At 42.8% G+C, this 15,123-nt stretch overlaps 1 long non-coding RNA gene across 1 annotated transcript; it reads right to left on the bottom strand.

The window, feature by feature from the left end:
* Positions 1-11,778: 11,778 nt before the first annotated feature.
* LOC135362527 (uncharacterized) lies at positions 11,779-14,666 on the bottom strand. The gene is made up of 3 exons (XR_010407346.1): positions 14,373-14,666; positions 12,723-12,856; positions 11,779-12,319 (listed from the first exon to the last, which is right to left on the bottom strand). It is a non-coding gene; the product is annotated as an uncharacterized LOC135362527 (long non-coding RNA).
* Positions 14,667-15,123: the final 457 nt, after the last annotated feature.

Here is a 15,123-nt window from a genome sequence, read left to right as displayed (position 1 = left end):
ACTGCTTTAAGTTTTCCTCATTTTAATGGTTGCTTTTGGGAACTGAGTCTCCTTTCAGGCTTCAAATCCCTGAGTTCTATTTTCTTACATTCCTGCCTCAAAATGAGCAGTGTCTTTTTGTGCTCACCTCTGTCTTGTAACAACCTGCTGAAAACAGTCATCAACAAACAACACAGGCTACAAATACTTTTTCCCACAGTCTTTTTCCCTGGAGGCGTAAACTCATCAGGAATAAAATATACATCCCAAATTACTGCAGGCACAGTGTCCTTGCCACCCACTAGCTGGCCCTTAAGTCATTTGTTTTAAGTCTTTGCCATAGCAGCAGCCTACTTCTATGTACCAATTTTTGTATTATTCAGCATATGTAAGGTTACGCTATAGAAAAAATAATCCCAATATTTCAGTGCCCTGGAATAAGTTCATTATTTTCCTCTCTTGCTACATGTCCATTTCATGTCAGTAGGGGACACTTCTTTACTTTATCATCACTTCTGGACTCATGCTGCTGGAATGTCCACCAACTAGAACATTACCAGTTGTCATGGAAGGTGGAAGGGAACATGAAAAGTTGTACATCTACCCAAAAGGGGCATCTTTCTTTTTTGCTCATATTCCACTGGCTGAAGCAGTCAGATGACCAACCCCAACTTCAAGTTAGGCAGAGGAATGAATTCTTTTTCATGTCCCCAAAAGAAGAGAAGCAGAAATATTGATCATAGCACTAGCGACTCCACACCCATCTAGTAAAAATGTTAAGTGTGTATATACTCTCCTTCCAACACACTCATGATTTATGTTGGACTTACAGTCTCTAGGGACCTGTTCCTACAGTAAATTAGGGAGACCAGAATTTAATTCCCGAAACTTCCAGTCTCAAGTGGATGTCATTGGCATGGTCCACATATTATGAGGAAAACCTCAAAAATGGAGAGAAACATTCATAAGGAGTTACTGGAATGGGGCAACCGAATATGGGAATATTTTGTTTGCCAAATGTCATAGGAATGTATTTGCTTCTGCGTGGGTAATTCTCTTTTTCTAACCAAGTGGATCCCTTTCTAAGCTTCAAAAAGAAAAAAAGAAAAGATGATCATTAGTGAGCTCAACTGCCTTAAGACTTTAAGACAGATAGTATGGAATACAATATAATCCCAAGTCTAATTTTTCCATTGGTTGTCTGGTTACTCAATAAATATTTGATTGGCTGAGTAATCCCATGGCCCAGAGAAATATTGTGGCCACAGAATTACAACAATAAGCCAGATGACAAAAAAAGTTTCCATTCCAAATCCATTTGGCCACAGGCGCAAAACTCGGTCATAAAGCTGGAAGTACTTCTCCAAGGTTGATGCTGGAACTGATAACTAGGCGCTATTTATAAACTTTGGGAAGATTTTCTAGATAAAATATTAAAACATGCTTTTGGAAAGCAAATGTCTTTGTTCGCTTTGTTGTCTGAGCTCTCTTTGATTTGTTAAGTTTGCTTTTTCTTTGATTTTCCCCAAACTCTCAAAAGAGAAAGTTCATTTTTTCGTGTGGCAATGAGCAAAAAAATTTGCTCATGAGTGAGAAAACTTGTGGACATATAAACATGGTGTTTTACTTAGGCCTAGATCTAGTGTTCTGTAGAATAAAGGCATTGCCAAAAATGTCTGCTTCACGTAGATGCGTAAGACAAAGGTTGGCTAACCACAGCACAGCCTCAGGAAGGGTGTTCCTGGGAACCTCGGCATCTTCTTTCAGAGACCTTCCCAGATCTCCCATGGCAAGAACTCCTGCTAAGTCCGGGCTCCAGTGAGTGGGGATATGCCAGGGCAGGGGCCTCCCCTGTCAAGTTGAAGTGGTTTTAGCTGTGTTGATCTTTTTGTAAATTAAAATTTAGGAAAGAAGTGGGCAGTTTGGTCAGAGGTCCAGAGGTCCAGGTGGGCTCCGTTGAGTGGGGACTCAGCATGGGCTCATCTATACGATCAGGAGTCAAACCAGAGAAGAATCAGTAGGAGGCAAGTGTGGGTAGGGGGTAGCTCCACAGTACAGGTGGGGACTCCCTCAAGGCCAGGGTAAGTGGGTACCATGATTCTTCCTCTGGTCTCAGGACTTTGAAAAGGCTCTCCCCATTCTAGAACCTACCACATCTATCCTTCTGAACCAAGACTTGGCATCACCAGTAACCAACCCAAGGACTTTCTAGAAAGGTACAATCAAATATGGATGGGGAAAGAGTGGGGCCCCAGAGCCAGTGTGTCAAGAGAACTCAGCCTTCCTTCACTCACCCCACTGCCCAGATCCATGCAGGGAGCCTGGGATCCCTGAGAAGGTTGGGAAGGTTAAGGAGAAAATGTGGCCATCGATTCTTGTTCAACCTCCACCGAGGCAGTGGAGCTCTGTAATTAAGAGTGACTGTGAGGGGGTGCCTAGGTGGCTCAGTAGGTTAAGCTTCTGACTCTTGGTTTTGGCTCAGATCACAGTCTCATTGTGGGATCAAGCCTTGCCACAGGCTCTGTGCTGAGCGTAGATCTGCCCCTCCCCTGCCTCACTCGCTCGCTCTCTCTCTCTTAAAAAAAAGAGTGACCGTGATTCACAAAAAATGAGGAATGTTCTGGAATAAAAAGATAGGGGAAGACTGTATTCTTTAAAAGTGTCAATGCCACCATAAAAGACAAAAAAATTCTAGGTTAAAGGAAGCCAAAGAGATATGACACGTAAATCCAAAGCTTGATTCTAGACTGGATCCTATACTTGGTGGGGTAAGGGTGGGGCAGGGAGATAGTGAGGGGGTAGGGAGGCACAGATATGCTATAAGGGGAATTATGAGGGCAACTGGCAAAATTGTAATATGACAGTAGATTAAAATATTGCTTCAAGGAAAATACCAAGGCTATGAAAGAGACTATGCCTACTCTTAAGACATATATAGACAGAGCCCAAACAATAAAGGCAATGCGGTAAGATGTTAGCCATGGGTCAATTTTGGTCAAGTATATTGTATTAGTTATCATGGGTAGGAGGGTAAACATGTAATTTGTCCTTCAAAACAGGGCACATTTGACAGTGAAAGGGAACACAATTCGAAATTATGCCAGGACAACAGGTAAAAACCAGGATAGTCCTAGGCAAACCAGAACCCAAGTCATTGGTGACCTTTAAAGTACGTTATTGAATAGATGATGTTGGGACAATCCAGCAACTGAAAAAATAAAGTGAGAACACTATTTCAAAAATTCCAGATTGATCATATATTTAAATAGAAAAGATAAACAATAAAAGTACTATAAGGACCATACAATAATTTTCTTTTATAATCTTAGAAGAGGGAATGTCTTTATAACACAAAAACCCAAACAATAAGAAAATTTTACATGACAAAAACCATCATAAGCAAAGTGAAAAGACACATGACAAACTCTGGAAACAATTTTTACAATTTATATCTCAGATAAAGAGCTAATCTAATATATAAAGAGCTCCTACAAATCAAATTTTTTTTTTAAGATTTATTTATTTATTTGAGAGAGGGAATGAGAGACAGAGAGCACGAGAGGGAAGAGGGTCAGAGGGAGAAGCAGACCCCCCTCTGAGCAGGGAGCCCGATGTGGGACTCGATCCCGGGACTCCAGGATCATGACCTGAGCCGAAGGCAGTCGCTTAACCAACTGAGCCACCCAGGCGCCCCCAAATCATATATTTTTTAAAGATTTTATTTATTTATTTGACAGAGAGAGAGATAGCGAGAGCAGGAACAGAAGCAGGGGGAGTGGGAGAGGGAGAAGCAGGCTTCCTGCCCAGCACCGAGCCCGATGCGGGGCTCGATCCCAGGACTCTGCGATCATGACCTGAGCCGAAGGCAGATGCTTAACCGACTAAGCCACCAGGGCACGCCTCCTACAAATCAATTTTTAAAATACCATTAACTCCACAGAAAAATGGGCAAAGTATAAGGAGACAATTCACAGAGAAGAAAATTAGACAAAAAGTTCCTCAATCTTAGCCATAATACAAGAAATGCAAAATAAAAATAGCATAAGTTATGCTTTGTTTTACCTATCAGATTAACAGTAACAAAAAGTCTGATAACGGGCTTTGCTTGTGTGTAAGTGAGAACATGACATGACAGCATGACTTGTACGTTCCTCGTTGTAATATAAATTCTTTGAACTTGTAATAATGATTAAATATTCCTTAATCTTGCTTTTTAAAGTTTGCTTTTAATATAATGTTTCAATATTCTAGTCTTCAGTACATTTATATTTTAAAGTATAATAAGTAGGAAAATTTGCTAATTTCTTCCAGCTGAGCACACCTAATGACCAAAATCTTGACTTTTGAATCATTACCACCACTTGGTGATAGCATGCACTAATTTCATGTTCATACCTTTTGCGTGATAAATCAACCTCTTGAAAAATGAATTTAGGGCGCCTGGGTGGCTCAGTCGTTAAGCGTCTGCCTTCAGCTCGGGTCATGGTCCCAGGGTCCTGGGATCGAGTCCCACATCGGGCTCCCTCCTCGGGGGGAAGCCTGCTTCTCCCTCTCCCACTCCCCCTGCTTGTGTTCCTGCTCTCGCTATGTCTCTCTCTGTCAAATAAATAAATAAAATCTTAAAAAAAAAAAAAAGAAAAATGAATTTATGCAGCATAAGCTGTCTCACACCACAAATTCTCTCATTAATTCATACTTACGCCTCTCCTCTATGCTCCCTCCCTAATATGCGTTGTAGGAGCCTAAATCTTCAGATATCTTTAACCCATCCATGGCCACGTCATCAACAGGAATCTCACTGGATTCTCCATTCCTCACCAGAGCATGCAGCCAGGAATCAGGCTGGGGTTTTGTTGTGTGTTGTTGATGCTGTTTTGCCCCTCCTTTGATCTTTTTTTTTTTTTATTCTTATGTTAATCCCCATACATTACATCATTAGTTTTAGATGAAGTGTTCCATGGTTCATTGTTTGTGCATAACACCCAGTGCTCCATGCAGAATGTGCCCTCTTTGATACCCATCACCAGGCTAACCCATCCTCCCACCCCTCTCCCCTCTAGAACCCTCAGTTTGTTTTTCAGAGTACATCGTCTCTCATGGTTCGTCTCCCCCTCCGATTTCCCCCCTTCATTCTTCCCCTCCCGCTACCTTCTTCTTCTTCTTTTTTTTTTCTTAACATATATTGCATTATTTGTTTCAGAGGTACAGATCTGAGATTCAACAGTCTTGCACAATTCACCGCGCTTACCAGAGCACATACCCTCCCCAGTGTCATCACCCAGTCACCCCATCCCTCCCACCCCACCCCCCACTCCAGCTAGATGTCACTCTCACCTAAATTAATAGGGCTCTAAAATCCAAACTCCATCTTTTTTTTAAATTTTATTTTATTATGTTATGTTAGTCTCCATACAATACATCTTTAAGACTGGATATCAAAGGTACACCAGATTAGTTCCACAGAGTGAAGTATTAATCAGCGTTTTACACATACATGTGCACTCTGAAGGTAGGAGACAGAGAGAGGAAGGCGTTCAGAAATCTGGCAGGAAAGGAGGTCTCCAAACAATGAAAGAATGCTGTGGATTGCAATCTGAGACTTTCTTTCCGTTTGTAGCTACATGTATCTGAATGACGTAAGGGAGGAGGACAAGCAAAGATCTGGATGAAGAGCATACATCAGGATGTATTGCTCTTGGAAAATCAGACTCAGAAATGAGCTACCACGGGTTCCCGTTCAAAAGAATATACAACTACCCACTTCGGAACACTTAGATATCTGCTTCTCGCCCTGCTATGGGACAGCTGCCTTTTGACAATGTGATAAAAATGGCAGTGGGAGCTCATGACCCACGTCCCAGCTAGCTCTCCCACTGGCCTGCCCCTGAGCTGGGGACTCTCACGGTAGCCATTCTTCTATCTCTTGGATTAAGGCATTCAAGGCCTCAGTTCAAGTAAATGTCATCTGATGGGGACGACGCAGGCTGCTGGTACCAGGCACTAACACCTCATCCCACTAAGTGACCAAGTGGGTGAGCTGCCTTTCAGGGACCCTTAGTAAATAAGGAACAAAACAAGTACGTTTTGATGATAGAGCAGGAGTTGGGAAAACTCTGGAACCTGAGAAAAGAAGGATAGAACAAGTACATTTTGATGATAGAGAAGGAACAGGGGGGAACTTTAGAATTTGGGGGGGAGGAAACATCCAGGTGGGCTGCCACTGTTAAGGACCTCAGGAATTCATAGGAGAGACATCTGGGGGTGGCTTCTTTTTTTTTTTTTAAGATTTATTTATTTATTTGACAGAGAGAGATATCAAGAGCAGGAACACAAGCAGGGGGAATGGGAGAGGGAGAAGCAGGCTTCCCGCTGAGCAGGGAGCTTGATGTGGGGCTCGATCCCTGGACCCTGGGATCATAACCTGAGCCAAAGGCTTAACGACTGAGCCACTCAGGTGCCCCCTGGGGGTGGCTTCTTACACCTACTGCTTTACGTTCTTTTCTTCCTCCCGTCCTTCCCCTTCTCTCCCCTTCTCCCTTTTGCAATTATTTCTGCAATTATCAGGAGATATTACACCAAATGTTAGAGGCATCATCCTCGGCTTTAAGCATGTCTTGTACACCTTTTAATGCCATTTAATTTCCCAAAGGGGAAGGCTATTCTTCATGCCCTGCACAGAATCAAGCTGATGATTTAACCTGTTTTGTCCACAAGGACTCTCACTACAGGAATGCGAGCACATGGCAGGAAAAGCCTCATCTCTGAGCCAGGTACACCAGTGACAGCATTGACTGGTAACATCCTTCAGAGTCCTGTACCTTAGAAACGTAGCACACCTAACTCTTGCCATACAGACCCTTACTTACCCTTTAGCTGTGAGAACTATAACCAATAAATATGTACTTTGTTTGATCCACTCAGTCATGGCTGGATTTTTTTTTAAGTCTAGACAGTCTATTGTTTGTTCTATCATATTGATGATGGGATTTGAGAATCTTTCTAAGTACTTGCTGTGCAATCAATTGGTGAGGTCACATAGTGACTGTTCAGACTCCTCTAGATTTTTCACTAAAGAAAAAAACTTCCCTGTGTGTTCAATGCAGAAAACTTCACTTATTTAGCCATTTGATTTTGTACGTGTTTTTTCCAAAATAAAATTTAGTGCCATAGCATTAGGCTTAAGATATCAAAATCACTTTAGTAAGTATTAGAAGCTTCTAAATGATACATAGCAACATAAAAGGCTAAGACACCATAGTTACCATTTGAAAGTTTTCCTCTCTAATTCTTAATTATTACAATTTGTTCATTCCACACATTTTACCCATCTGCGGCTCAGTGCAGGCTTTGGGCTGGGCACAGAGCAAGACTGCAAATATAATTACTGCCAAAGTCTAGCTCTGCTCTCCTCCAGGAGCATTTCTCTCCTGAGCTTAAACAAAACCAGACCCCGAGACAAATGAGCCCTATGCTAAAGGTTTGAGTATAAAGTTGGCTATTGGAAACTCACACCCTAATTTCAGCCACTAAATATGATGTCCGGGGCAGGTAGATTTCAGTACCGCCAACAAACAGGATGTATACCTCTGCCTGAAACGCAGTCCTGAGGAATCTGCCTCGAATCCCTCTAACAACGATCAGAACACCAGTTTTCCGGACACTGTGGGACTGTGGATGAGAGGATGAACACGTGTCATTAGGATCTTCTGAACAAGGGCAGAAAATCCAGAGCACAACAGTTTCCGTTCGCCGGCTTGGCAGAGGAGCAGGCATCTCCAAAAGCAAACAGTCCTCATATGTTCCCACTTGTGGATCAAAAGGCAGCGGAACCCAAGTAAGTGCGTGTTTACTGCTCTCGGATGGAAAGTCACTGAGCCTCCCGTGCAAGCACCTGGCACTGGGCTCCAGGCAGGCGCAGCCAATGCAAGCCTTGGGGGTCCGGACCACGCTGGCTGGGGCCCTTCATGACCCCCCCCCAGGGGCTGGCCCCCCACACCTGGGCGGGTGCGGTCATTGTCCGCCAACTTACCGCTCTCTTCTTGGGCTGCACTTGTTCTTCAGAGCACAACCAGAGAACTGTATTACATGCAGTGGGCAGCACACGATATATTTTCTTTGTTCACTTCCTGTGGTTTTCCCTTAAGTTTTAGTAAAGTTCTTTAAAAAAAAAAAAAAATGCCTGAAGGATGGAGAACCCTGCTTGCTGAGTCGCCCCAGGCATTTTCCTGGATGCCCCAGGCAGTTTAATTCTATTTACACCATCCCGGTGCCCGCCTCCCTCCAGGGTCAAGCTGGGAGCCCAAACTGGTTGGGATACTTCCTCTTGTGTATCTCCCTGACTCCTCCCCTGCATCCTGCTTCCAGCTTTCACGCCCACCGCTTGGGTGGTATTGGCCCCTGCCCCCTGCGTGCCAGCCTTGCGGGTATGTACCCCTGCTAAGTGCCCCGGGCGCTCCCACACTTGTCCACGTATTCCCTTCGCCCACCACATCACCGGTGCATTGAGGGCTGGGACCAGGGCTTACTTCCCTTTGACTTTGCAGTCACCTAGAGTGGCAGACACTCAGCAAACCCCTGATAACTGAGGAAGTACATCCACCAGCATGGCTGGCTTCCCAAACAGAGGAGGCAGTCAGCACTAGTTTCAACTCCAGATGGCTCCCCTGACAAAACGCGTGTTGACATGTTGGCGGTGCATATGAGTGACAGATTTATATTCCGTTTTTTTTCTACCTCCCAAAACACAAAGACTCGTATAACATTGTTCTCCATACAAAATATCTTCTCAAAAAATTTTGGAATTATTGTACTAGGTTTATAACAGAAGTTTAAAGTCTTTTGTATTTTTTTTAAGATTTTTTTTATGTATTTGACAGAGAGCACAAGTAGGCAGAGCGGCAGGCAAGAGGGAGAGGGAGAAGCAAGCTTCCCGCCGAGCAGGGAGCCCGATGCGGGGCTCGGTCCCAGGACCCCGGGATCATGACCTGAGCCGAAGGCAGACGCTTAACAACTGAGCCACCCAGGTGCCCCTAAAGGTAGGTTTTTAAAAAGATTTTATTTATTTATTTGAGAGAGACAGAGCATGAGTAGGGGGGAGGGGCAGAGGAAGAGGGAGAAGCAGACGCCCCACTGAGCGTGGAGCCTAATGTGGTGAGGGGGGCGGGCTCCATCCCAGGACCCCTAGATCATGATCCGAGCTGAAGTCAGAGGCTTAACCCGCTGAGCCACCCAGGCACCCCTTGAGATAGATTTAAAGAAAATTTGGAAGGGCTTAAAAGAGATACAAATTGATTTCTCCACAAACTTTAGAGCACCATTCTAAATAGTATTCAGTAAAGAACAATCTTCCTAAAATCTAAGTTCCAAAGCCAATGTTAATAGGCATTCTATTCTTCATTTCTATTTTTCTGGTTAAAGAGTGTTATCTGTCCTGCTTCTGCATCTGACTTGCCATAGTGCCTCAGTACTACAGTATTCAGTCTCAATTACATGTGTATGAATCATAGGAACTATATAAGACTTTGCATTATTTTAATGCATTATATGCATTTACTTTGAATATTATTTTTCCCTGAAATGGACCTTTCTCTTTGTGCTAAAGAAATAGTCTTGGACCAAGAAATTCAAAATGAATAGTAGGCGAACTATATTAGGTATGTTTCTTGTGCCTAACAACACACGTCGGGACTGAACTAAGTTTTATATTAAAACATATTGATGAAATACCTGATGTAACTAATGTTTTATAAATGCCTCTAACATGTAGCCCTTTATCATTTTGGCAATACTGAATTCAGATAAAGATTTCTTCACACTGGGTGTCGAGAAAAAGGAACCCTCGAGCACTGTTGGTGGGAATGCAAGCTGGTGCAGCCACTGAGGAAAACAATATAGTGGCTCCCCAAAAAGTTAAAAAGAGAACTACCCTATGATCCAGGAATCACACTACTGGGTATTTACACCAAAAATAAAAAAACACTAATTCAGGAGCACCTGGCTGGCTCAGTCAGTAGACCATGTGACTCTTGATCTTGGGGTTGTAAGTTCTAGCCCTACATTGGGTGTAGAGAGTACTTAAAAATAAAATCTTTAAAAAAACACTAATTCAAAAGGATTTTTAAAGAGGATATTTGCACCCCTATGTTTATAGCAGCATTATTTACAATAGCCAAATTATGGAAGGAGCCCAAGTATCCATCGATTGTGATATATATATATATATAATGGTCTGATGAAGTTGTAATATATTATATATATATACACATATATATAAAGATGTGTGATATATATAATGGAATATTATTCAGCCATAAAAAAGAATGACATCTTGCCATTTGCAACAACGTGGATGGAGCTATAATGCTAAGTGAAATGAATCAGTGAGAGAAAGACAAATACCATATGATTTCAATCATATGTGGAATTTAAGAAACAAAACAAAGAAACAAAGGGGGGAATAAGAGAGAGAGAGAGACAAACCAAGAAACAGACTCGACTATAGAGAACAAACTAATGATCACCTGAGGGGAGGAGGTGGGGGATGGGTGAAATAGATGGTGGGGATTAAGGAAGGCATTTGTCGTGATGAGCCCCAGGTGATGTATGGAAGTGTTGAATCACTATATTGTACACCTGAAACTAATATAACACTATGTTAACTAACTAGAATTAAAACAAAACAAAAAACCCCAAATAAATAAATAAATAACCTCAAATCTGGTTCCCCATACACATTCCAAAAAATTTATTCTGTAAAGACAATACATTTTTTATTTTGAAAAAAACAAGATTCCTCCATGCTTTCATAATCATACTTTGATAAGTTCAGGAAGAATTTATGGTTTAGAAAAATAACCTTCGCAGCAATACCTGTAGATGAATGGGGTAGTGTAGACAGATCCCACAGGGGGGGATGATTAGGAAACGGATGTAGAGAAAATGAGCAATGTAATAATTTCTCTGCTGTCCTGAAATAATCTGATAAATACATTGTAAAGCAGTTGATACAGAGACAATGAGAAGATCAGTCACACATCTTTCACCTCTTTGAAACATGCATGTCAATTCTGATTTGTGCTGAATGCAAGGCTGTATCTTATGCCTATATTTTCCTTTCCTTTTTTTTTTTTACAGAATGAATGTCAGAGAGATAATTCATTACACAGCATGGAGATTGCACTCAAATGGTTGGTGGAGAGGTGAAGGCCTCCCCTGCCACACAGGGAGCTACCGTCCCTGCTCTCCAGCTCCTGCTTGCCGGCGGTCAGCACAGGTAGGAGTTTAGCATTTATGCACGGAGCTGATGTCCAACAAATAAAAGCAAAAGGGAACTTCGTTTTGTCCCCCTCCTATGACTTGGTGTTATAAGGCACTTCGGTAGTAAAACTCTAATGTGTGTTTGTAAAAATATAGATAATGTACATAGTTCTGCATTTTCCAAGTTTTCTACTATAAGCATGCGTTATTTCTATAATTAGAAAAAACAACTTATAAAGAAATGAGGGGAAGAGGTGTGGGGAGCCAGTTTTCCTCTCCAAGCACCTGAGGCCACAATGAAGAATGAAGGAGCCACTGTTCTTCATCACGGCAGGGGTTAGTGAAGGATCGAATGTGCTGGAGTTGAAACCAGAGAGGTTTCAATCAGGGAGGCACATGGCATAGTGTTGCGGGCGAAGAGCCCCCAGTCTGATGAAGATCTCTCTCTGTAATTAAAACCTCTTATGCTTCAGCCTTCAGCCATTATGTCTTATTCTGAGGGCGGCAAAGATGAAAACAATTGGCTCATTTTCCTCACCTACGTTCTCTCTGAGATGGCATGGCGTGCTTCTTCAGGTATTGGAGATTTCTTAGTCCTGCAGACCCTGCAAGGGGGTTTGGAGTGGGCTCTTTGGGAGACAGACCAGAAAATATGATGGGATCAGGAACCTGCATATTCTCATCAGAAAAGGGCAGGTGGTCCAGCGAAGAGCCTCGTCCCCCCTCAGGTCACCACATCACCGTCGCCTTGGGAACAACCCTACAGAGCACAGCTTCTGTATGTGGGTAGATTTGAAGACTTATGAGGTCGGGAGCAGGTGGGTACACAGAGAAGGTGGGAAAGAGAGTTTGAGAGAGAAAAGAAGGAAGTAACAGTGTAGACTGAGAAATGAGTGACAGGAGACCCTGCGGTCCCAGGACAACACTGAGAATGGCCACTTCATGCCTTCATTCCCAATGGCTTCCCGTGCCGTTCCCATTTTTCCTGAGGTCCAGCTATGCTCCCATCCTTGGATTCTGTGAGGTACCCCTGTATCCTTATCTTCTCCTTTTCTTTTGTCATGAGCGATCTTGAGTGGATTACCTACAACCAGAAGGAAACTGAAGAGAATTTTGCACACATCCTTTTGGTTTGCCTCTGTTTAGGGTGCTTTTATCCTGAATAAGCAAGTTTTTTAACTTGAATAAAGCCAAAGCTAGCTCTCATTTCCTTTACAATGTTTGCTGCTGGTTTTAGTCTTCAAATAGCCATTTGCACCTGAAGATCATATAAATAGCCAACTGCATTTTTTGTTGTGCTTTTTTTGTCTGTCTTTATTATTTCTTTGTATTTTCCTTTGGTTCTTGTGTGGTTTTATTTGTTACATTAAAACCTCAAATCAGGCTGGGATTTATTTTAGCACAAGGAGTATGATATAAGAAAGGTATCATTCTTCACTTTTTTTCAATGGTTGTAGAAAAAGAAGCCCAAGGTTGGGCAAAGGTACCTGGGCATGCTGTTTCCCACCTAGCCTCATCCGGATTCCTTTATAACAGAGCTTATGGTCTCTAAGAACCTTGAATCCATAAACATCTTCTGAAGTTGGTCTTTGCTCTTGGCTTATTCGAGTTTTATGAATTCCTGGACATGAAGAAAAAAGGCATAGCGATTGATTTCCTTCTGAGAGTCTGTTCCACAGATATGGGTACCCTGGGAAAGAAGCCTACAGCTTTCCTATCCCAGATCTATCCATCTATCTATATAAATGCCTCCCAGTCTCTCATGCCTGAAATAAATTCACTGTAATCAGTTCACCCCCACCCCCCTGCCTTACTATATTCCTGGCATACAGTACAATAAAGCCTGCTTCTCTAGAGAATAACTAAACCAGAGACACTGTGTTCCATTTTTATGATGAGACACATATTTCCCAACCAAGAGACAAATCCTTCATTTCAAAGGATTGAAGGGATAATACTTCTAAAACATTCCAGCTGGTTGAACGAAGGGCACTGACAAAAATCAGCTCCAACTTTTAGTTGGCTCTGAACCCACACCATGCTCATTTGATTGTGAATTGGATTAGCTTTTGCTCATTTGATGCTCTTGCCCCTTGTTATTTTGCTCTAAAGAGAGGAAAATGTGGGGGCGCCTGGGTGGCTCAGTCGTTAAGCGTCTGCCTTTGGCTCAGGTCATGATCCCAGGTCCTGGGATCCAGCCCCGCATCGGGCTCCCTGCTCCGTGGGGAGCCTGCTTCTCCCTCTCCCACTCCTCTGCTTGTGTTCCTGCTCTCGCTATCTCTCTCTGTTAAATAAATAAATAAAATCTTTAAAAAAAAAAAAAAGAGAGAGAGGAAAATGTGTTCGGGGTCATGTTGGCCCCCAGTTCAATGCGCCGAACATGAGGCGTACGCTTGTATTGAAGATGTAGCCCTGTTCTTACAGATGTGTTTTCGACACTTAGCTGTATGGAATCATGGGCCATGTCTGTGCCACTTTGTCCCTTAACTGATGAATCTGACCCCATGGTACCGTCCTTCTGGGGCTGCAATGCCTCAGTTAGTCTCATTCAGCTTTTTTTCTGCCCCTTTGTGTACCGTTCTTTCTGTCTCCTTTAACTGACCACAATAGAGAGTGCCAATGCATTTCACTTTTTCCTATTGTGTTTATAATTACGAAATAGTGTTTCTTGTTACCTTTTCAAAATTTGAAATGCAGATATGCAGAATAGTTTTGATTTCTCAACTGAAAGGATAAATCAAACTTTGCTCCCCAATGAGCAGGGAGCTCGATGTGGGACTCGATCCCAGGACCCTGGGATCATGACCTGAGCCAAAGGCAGACGCTTAACCAACTGAGCCACCCAGGCGCCCCAAATCAAACTGTTTAAACTGGTATGACCCAAACTGACAGAGGGTTGACTTGCTTATTTTATTTCATTCTTATTTTTTTATTTCTAAAGCTGTGGATCATGGACGGGTCCTGGACAAAGAAAATAAATAGTTCCTATTCTATTCCTCCTGTTTCCCATTGAAGACTGGCATGATCCTCCTCTTCCCGGTCCTCCCTCCCTGTGCCCAGCTCCCCCTCCCCACCTGCTGCTCTGCTCCCACCTATCTTCCATTCACCACCAACTGCTCATGCTTTGTTTTTCTTACCTTCAGTAGAACCAGGATGTTAATTGTCGTCCGCTCCCATTTTCTACTGTCAGCCTTGCAGCCTCACTTCCACTAGATGGCGCTCATTCCGACCAGCCGCCACCCTTCCCTCCTACCTGCATAGCTCAGACTCAAACTGGGCACTGTTCACACTCTTCCAAAGCAGACTGGTGAGGCTGGTTGGTACTGCCAACCCCTTCCCAGGCCTGTGCTCATCCAGGAAATCACCACGCAAGATTTCAAGTCCTCACAGGCAACACAGTGGCAGATATTGTTGGTAATAATTTCCCTTGTTCATTGATATCTTTGGATTTGTTGGCTGCAGAATGTGCCACTGATGCTAGAAAAAAAAATGACATTGAATTTTCCCTTGTTAAAAATTTTTTGTAAAACTTTGTTGAAGTTTTTGCAAAATGCAAAAAATGTTGAGAAATCCGTGATGAAGAGAAGAGCAAGATGACCAGAAATTTTAGACCAAAGGAGCTGCTGGAGAGAGACAGTAGAAAGATAAGGGTTGGAACCTAGGCTGTAATTTGAACTTCTCACTAATTATACGGCCCTGCTGTTGATATGCCTGTGGTTTTTTTCTTTTTCTTTTGTTTTCTTTTTTTTTTTTAAGATTTTATTTATTTATTTGAAGAGAGAGACACAGCGAGAGATGGAACACAAGCAGGAGGAATAGGATAGGGAGAAGCAGGCTTCCCGCGGAACAGGGAGCCCGATGTGGGGCTCGATCCCAGGACCCTGGGAT

The sequence above is a fragment of the Mirounga angustirostris genome, unplaced genomic scaffold (genome assembly GCF_029215605.1).
Source record: "Mirounga angustirostris isolate CCGP_5_RB_7025 unplaced genomic scaffold, mMirAng1.0.hap1 SCAF_14, whole genome shotgun sequence".
In the NCBI taxonomy this organism is placed as follows: domain Eukaryota; kingdom Metazoa; phylum Chordata; class Mammalia; order Carnivora; family Phocidae; genus Mirounga; species Mirounga angustirostris.
Note: the sequence above shows the minus strand (reverse complement) of the source record. Positions and strands in the feature narration are given on the sequence as shown.